The sequence below is a fragment of the Coturnix japonica genome, chromosome 27, assembly GCF_054131305.1.
Source record: "Coturnix japonica strain WE chromosome 27, WE-NBRP24, whole genome shotgun sequence".
NCBI classification, from domain to species: domain Eukaryota; kingdom Metazoa; phylum Chordata; class Aves; order Galliformes; family Phasianidae; genus Coturnix; species Coturnix japonica.
The window spans coordinates 995,870-1,003,786 of NC_140689.1; the positions used below are offsets into that span (position 1 = coordinate 995,870).

At 51.1% G+C, this 7,917-nt stretch overlaps 1 protein-coding gene across 4 annotated transcripts in view; it reads right to left on the reverse strand.

The window, feature by feature from the left end:
• POGZ (pogo transposable element derived with ZNF domain) overlaps positions 1–7,530 on the reverse strand; it is a 28,658-nt gene extending 21,128 nt beyond the window's left edge. For all 4 annotated transcript variants that reach the window (XM_085524419.1, XM_015884686.3, XM_015884685.3 and 1 more), the window contains exon 1: positions 7,375–7,530. The gene's annotated coding sequence lies outside the window, so the exon portion shown is untranslated. The remainder of the gene's footprint in view (positions 1–7,374) is intronic.
• Positions 7,531–7,917: the final 387 nt, after the last annotated feature.

Consider the following 7,917-nt stretch of genomic DNA (forward strand, 5'->3'; position numbering starts at 1 on the left):
TAAAAAACAGCAATAACTGCATTTCCTCCTTTCCCACATAGGTGTGGTAGGACAGCCCAGCCAAGGCTGCTGGTTTGCTCTTCACACCAGTCTGGGGCCCGGCACTGCAAAAGAAAGGTTCTTCTCTGGGCTGACCCGAGAGTTGGAGCCTTCATTTCAGTCAGTGCTACAATGCAGTCAGAGCTGCTGGTCTGTCCGGACTCCAGGAAATCCAGAAGAATCAGCCCTTTCCTGCCCCAAAATGCAGCACACATCACTTCACCTGCTGAGGGCTGAACGTTTTCTTCAGTGGGGAATTAACACATCACCACTCCATGGATTCTGCTTTGACTCCCAGCTCACTTTGCAACACCACAATTCATTACCAGTAACAACGTGATCCAGGAAACCTTCAGCCTTCTATTGGTTCAGTGGGTCTTGACAAGCTCCATTCTGCATTCGTGGCCCCAGGTGGCACAAACTGTGATATTCCAACATTGCCACCATTGTTTCCAATGCACCAAGGCCAATATTCAGCTCTGTGCAGTTCCCTGGCCATAATTCTCTGATTTGGGTGGACAAGCTGATGGAGATGCTCTTCATTTCATGGTGTGTAATTCATCACCCTCCTTTCACTGCCATACATCCACTGGTTGGTCTCGACAGTGTGGATGAATGTCAGGAGGGTCATTTTTGCCTACGTGGAAGAATTCAATCCCACCCCTTTGCTTCATACGTACTCCCACATCAGACACCATTCTGCCTTTGAGAGAAAGGTCCCAGACTTGGTTCATTTACACAAAAGCTCGTTAAGTCCTCCTCAAACACACAACAAGCAACTGCGAGAAGGGAGAAATCTGAGCTCCACATCTGGGATGGAAACAAGAAACAAGGGCTAAAACTGGAGGGCAAAATTCCACATTAGCCTCAAGAAAAGCTTCCAGCACAGCCCAGGGACCACGGAGCTCCAGCTCTGGATCCTTAAGAACAGATGGATGTGCAAAAAAACATGCACACAGAATCAAGTCAGAGCAATGTCTTCCCAGGAACACCGCAGGATCTGTTTTTCTATGGTAGTGTGTAATTCCTGAGTTACACCCCTGTTAGCAGATAGCTCTGCACTTCAACTAAACAGCAAGTACATTCCACTTGTTGCCATCAGGCTCTGCAGGGGGAAACAACTCAGAACTGACAGCACTCAATTCTTGTGAACACACAGAACACCCCCAACACAGCACAGAGGCCACATCACCCCCAAAAAGGCCGTACCCAAATCACTGCTAATAACACTGTGAGAGCAGAATGTTCCACATCGGGCATTCCATGTCCCTAAAATTCCCATGATCCATCAGCCAAAAAGAACAGCCAACAGATGAAAACGTTCCGGTCTCTCATCAAATCAGGTTCCTTTTATTACAAAAAAATCACAACATGATTATTGGGTAATAATCCCAACGAGCAATTAACCACGTGCACAGCACGGAGCTTACTAAGGCTCTCCTTCCCCACAGCACCTGCGTGCCCCAAAGACACCACCAGCACCTTCACTGACCCACAGCAGTTTTGCTGTTAGGAAGGCAAAAAAAAAAAATAGCATTAATGGCATTTTAAGGGTAGGAAGCAGAAATTGATCCATGAAAGGGTCTATAAGAAGTGAAATGAAACTCCCCATGCTCAGCCCCCGTTCACTGCACCAAACACAGATTTCACTCTGTTGAAGACAAAAGAAAAACAACACAAAAGAGACACAAATTATTTCTGGCTGACAAACGAGATGGGAACAGACTCCAGAAATACAGCTCTGAAATGGGGGGGTTTAGGCACAAATCTGCTACAGGGGAGGCAAAAACCAAAGGATCCACATCTCTCCTCTGCCTGTTAACTTCTGTTTAATTACAACATCTTATCAAACCCTGGCAGCATCTCCTAGGAGATGGACGCACCGATCTCCAGCGCTGACCGACCCACAATACATATTTATGGTTTTCTGTATTCCTGCTCTGCAGAAACCTCCAGAATAAAAAGCATCGCGGGGATCTCCTCGGACAAAGCTGCTCCTCCTGCAAAAGGCAACGCTGACAACAGGAGCCGCTCCTCAGAACCACCGCACGGACACAGCGATGGGCAGCTGTAAATAGGATAAATAACCCCATCTATTAATTAAAGCAAGCACAAATGTCTCCTCAGGAAGGTTAGGAAGGCTTTGCGCAGATTGGGAGAAATATATTATTCAGCAGCTCATAATTATTCAGAAGATGCAAAGACAAAATGCTAAAGAGGCTGTAGTTACACGAATCTTCTGACACCAACTTGCATTATGTGCAGATATTTCATCTGTTCTATCAGCCAAACCAAGAAAATGTCTCCTCTCTTCTATAATGCAACAGCTTTGTTTTTCAGAGCTTTGATCTCGAATATTTCTGGATGTAAGAAGCCTTTGCTCAATAAAATGATTAATCCCGATGATAAACGCTCCACGTTTAGCTCTTCAGCACACAGTTGGCAGATGTGAGGCTGAAAATACGGATGCCAAAAACAAAAAGGGAGAGAAAAAAAATGACAAAGTGTGGAGAAATCGAGCCTTGCAGAAAGGTGTTTTCTCTCCCTTTGGGGGAAGAACCTCCACATATCAGCCCTATATCAACAGCAGCGGGATGGCAGGACCCTTCATTTCCATCGGCTGTTGTTTGCACTCCTTGTTGCAACACAAGGGGGGGAAATGCCAACAGCCATCAAACTCCTGCATTGAGGCTGATTACAGCAGCTGATCGGAGCGATTCCCATTAGCAGGGGAAATCCAGCAATGCTGAATCGTTACTCACAGGTTTCCCCACCTTAAGAAAGGGAAAAATCCTTCTATCTCTCATTGTAATAATAATAATGAAGAAAACATATCTCTCTCTCCTAACCAACAGGAATCTCAGCTGAAATTGGGAATCTGGTCTGAGATCCAATGATGTCTCACTATCAGTGAACGCTCTCACATGGCTGGAAAGGCATCAGACACAGCCCTGACTGGGGACTGCTTGTGGATCCCCAGGACCAAACAACTGCAAAGAGACGACAAAGCTCACGCTCAGCTCCACTGCAGAGCATCGCTGCACAGCAACACCAGCTCCCAAGCTTCCAAAACACATAAATAAACCAAACAAGCACGAAATCCACCTCGGCAAAGTGGCAAACAAAGGATCCAGCTTCCATCCCATAGGTTTTAACTCCGGGGATTCACCTCCTCCCAGCAACGTGAGTGGGGAGGATCAGGTGGGAGTGCTTCCCATTACCAGGAGCACCTGTGGTTGCAGGTTGTGCTCGCAGCCACGCAGCTGCATCTCACTCAAGTGATCTCCCAAAGACTGTGGTCGTGTGTTCACAGCTTCATTCACAGCTTGACAGAATCTGACACAAAGCAAACGAGTTATGACATCCATATGCTGGATACACACACACCACTTCGTTTAAAAAGGACTTCAAATTAATGACTCGTTTGGAATTCACACGATGGGACGCGCTATTCTTGCTCTACGAGCTTCACTTTCTAAGGCTTTTAATTAAAAAAAGAAGTATAAATACACCCGTACTTGTCAGGGCACCGCTGGTGGCCCAATTTCTGCCTACTGGGTGAAACCATGTGCAGCACACACAGCCCTGAGGGCACACAGGCAGGTCAGGAATAAGAGCATCCCGTGTTGTACAGGTGAGGAGATGAAGCAGAGAAAGGAGCTTTGTTTAATGGGAACCACCAGGAGGGGTGGGCTGTTACCCACAGAACACCCTGCCTTCCCAGCACCGCGTTACCAGAGGTACTAACACACAAATGCAGCTGAGAGCAGTGAAGGATGTGGGCACCACGGTGCTGCTTTGCACTCTGGGCTGGTTGTGCTGCCTTCATCAAGACAAGAACAAGCTCCTGGTTCAAGCACATCTGTACTCTGTCCATCATGGAATGGGCAGCGAAAGGAGGAGTCATTAACAGCATTAAACCTGAAGGATGCAGCTAATCTTATAGAAAGTCCAACTTACGGCTCTGCATGCAATTGAATGACTACAGAACAATGAAACATTGTACAACCTCCACAGAATGGACCATCACAGAATGAACCATTGGAGAGACAACCATCAAAGGACCAGCATCGGGCCCACCGCCGCAGGACAGCTTGGGTTGGAAGGGAGCTTAAAGACCATCCAGTTCCAGCTCCCCACTGTGCATCTCCAAGTGAACTTACAGCATAAAAGCACCTGAATGTGCAGTCAGAGCCAACCCAAGTGGGAGCACACAGCACCAGCAAACAAGTGACCAACAGCCTCCAGCGCAGCACCCATCGCTGACCAAGGAAATGATGGGATGGTTCATGAAGCTGACAGGATGCCATGCATCTCCCAGCAGTGCACTTCAGCACGGCAGTGACTCACAGAGCCCCATGCACAGCACTGCAGCAGTTGGGGACAGAGCTGATACAACCAGACAGGGGATGGGACCAGCAACAGCTGCTGGGAGAAAAGGGCTGCGAGGTGGGGGCACAGGGAGCACAGCTGGGGCAAAGCAAAGCACAACCCCTGCATAGAAAGTGGCCCAGCTGTGCTGTCCCAAAGCTCTGTGCATCAGCTGTGCACCAAACTTATCTCAACTCTATGCCAGTGGTTTGCCAGGCTTTATGCCAGCCTAGATTTGCTAGTGAAGATTTAATTGCAGTGCGGTTCGAAGGCTATCAACATATCAATCCTTTTCCCCCAGCTCCCCGAGGACAAATATCAGTGCGAAAAATACATATTAAGAATTAATTGACCCTTCATTTTTCCTCACCACTTGCTGTAAAACAACCTCCATGCTGAGAGTCCGGAGAAGAAAATCTAAGATCTAAAATCAAGGATCCGTTCCTAAGAGACCTACAGACGAGCTGGAGATGACTCAACACGCTCCAAGATAGAAATTAATACATAAACCAACTTGTGAGTGCCCGCTGCTCTCCCATTTTGTCCAACCTTGGTGGACATGCAGGCTCAACACAACTCCTGTCTGGTTACTTTTCTCACTCACTCTTAATAATGTGTATTCATGGCAAGGAACGTACCTTAACTTTTTAAGAGGTTACATTAAATGCAAATGAATCCTGTGATAAAGGTTCCTGCTGTCAAGACACGCCGCAATCCCTTCCCTAAAGAAAAGATAATGTTCTTCAGTGGCTCTTAATGAATAACTGGCACGGCTTCGAGCTGATATAATCTCAGTGATGAAAATGTTGGATGATGTTTTCATTAGTGTTTATTTGGCCATTCATCATGAGCAACACCTCTGAAAGAAGGGAGCAGGTGGAGGCTCGGCAGCCACATCCCTCACACGGAGGTGAATTCACTATGCACTGACTGATGTGCTCTGCTGGGTACCCAGGTTCTTCCACAGCCGTATTAAATTTGCTCTGAATGCCATCATTTAAAGCCCTCTGTATTTTATTAAAGGCTTTGATGTGTGCCATGCCTACTAATTAAAATCTATTATTACACTCAATTTTAATGATTATTATCTACCTTCAAGTTGGAAGTGCTGAGTGATGAAAACAAACCGCTTTCTGCTCTGTCTCTGCAGCTCTGCTGAATACTTGGGGTGTATTTCATCAACATGAGACTACCCTGAAGCTGCTTCTGGAGCCCACAAGCTGCCTGCAGCTCCATTCCTGCCAATGGCACGGAGCGTGGGGCAGGTCTGTCAGAGCAAAGACAGTCGTTGGTCCTTTGACAGACTCCAAGCAGCTGTGGGATCGTGCACACAAACAACACAGCCATATATATCCACAACACGCTGCCATCTGTGAGCAACACGTGCAGAACCCCCCGGCCCAGACAGAGCTCAGAGCTGTGGGACGGCTTCACTTCTCTTCTTAGGCACAACACAACTGCAGATACAATTATAGCCAGGTATGGCACTCCAGGATCAAACTTCCCATCTGCAGCAACCTCAAGCCATCAGCGCACAGCAAGACCCAGAACAGGGAAGATGCTGAACTTCTATTTCTTCACAAACCCTTTCCTAAAAGAAGCAACAGATCCCCCCATCCTCCACCCCCAGCACAGCCAAGCTAATAAAACTAACACCACGCATGTTGTCCTGTGGCATGAGTTTCCTGCAGGGCAGTGCAACCCTGTGCACAGCATGGAGTGGAGCAGGGGACACAGAGCTGGGGTGTCCCACTGCAGCCACTGGGCTTCTATGGGACTGAAGGGCAGCACCACAGCGTGGTGGGGGTAAAAACAGTGCAAGTGGGGGTAAAAACAGTGCAAGCAGCTCAACAGCAAGCAGACAGCTCAACACCTGGATTCAGCAGGTGCAGTCAGGAGAAGTGTGGGACCATACAGACATGGAATGGGTTGGGTTGAAGGGGAGCCCTAAGCCAATAGCTCAGGTTGGAAGGGATCTCATAACGAATGGGTTGGGTTGGATCACCTATTGGTTAGATTGAGTTGGAAGGGATCAATTAGCAGACAGCACAGGGCTGGGAAGGATTGTTTGGTGAACGAGTTGGGTTGTGTTGGAAGCAATCACTTTGTGAACAGACTGGAAAGGATCCCTTAGCAAACAGCTCAAGGCAGAAAGGATTCCCATAGCAAATGGATTGGACTGCAAATGGGTTGGGTTGGATGGGAACTTCCAGACCCCTGAACGAACAGGGTGGGCTGGAAACTACCACTTGATAGTTGGGTTGGGCTGGAAGGGCCGTTCTGATCCCCCGCCCGCAGCCCCGCAGTGCTGCACCCAAAGCCCCGAGCTCCACCACCACGGGCACAGCGCGGGGGCTGCTCACCCACCGGCCCACGGCTCCGTGTCACCAACAGCCACGGACACAAAGCAGCGCTCAGCACCGCCCTGCGCTCAGCGCCCTTCCACGGGGTCGGTGCGAAGACTGACGGGCCACGACCCCCCTCCATCACCACGGAGCGCCCCACAGCGCTGAGGGGCCGGGGAGAGGCTGCAGGCCGCAGGGGGGCACGGGGCCTAAGGAAGGGCCTGTCGGCACAGAACGCGGCCCCGCTCCGGGCTGAGCGCGTCGTGCCTGGGAGAAAGGCAGCAGAAATAAGCCCGGTGCCCAACATGGCCGCCCACCAATGTTGGGGGGGGCGACGGAGCTCTGGGGGGGTGGGGGGGGGGCGCGGGGCGGAGGGATCGTGGCCGCATCACCGCGGGGGGTGTGAGAGGATCCCTCCGCCCGCGGCTCCTCCCCCCGCCCCCCCCATTCCTCCTCCGCTTTGTGTGTGCGCCCCTCAGTCCCCCCCAACCCCCCCCACCATCCCCGGGCGGTTGGAGCCGGTTCACCCCCAACTCCCCCCCCCGATCCCTCCGCCCACCGCACATAACGGACCGCGGCCTCCTCCTCCTCCTCCTCCCACCCTCCGCCCGGCTCTCACCTTCCCCGCTCCGCGCGGTCCCTCAGCCCCGGGAGCGCAGCGCAGGTGGCATCGGGCGGCGGGCGGAGGGCCGGGGGGGGCGGGAGGAGGAGGAGGAGCCGCGGCGGGGGGATACACGCGGCGCCGCCGCACTCCACACACACACACAAAAAGGGGACCGGGCGGCGGAGGGAGACGGTGACGTCACTTCCTGCCGGGGCCGAGATGCTCTGCAAGGATTGGTGGGCGTCTCGATGACGTCACGCGGAGGGCGGGGCTTCCGCCAACGCCTCCTCAGGGGCGGTGGAGTGGGGCGAGATAAGGGGGGGGTGTGTGGGCTGCGCTTATCTATGGGGTCCTTATGGCCTCCTCCTCATCTCCAACCCCATCGCCATCCCCAGCCCATCATCCCATCCCCGCTGTCCGCAGGTTCCACATCTCCGTGTGGAGAAGTGGTGGAGATAGAGTTTTGTGGGCCCTGGTTGGGTAGGGGCTGGATATGGTGATCATAGGAGCCTTTTCTAACCTTATTATATATATTTATAACTATATAATACAGTTCCT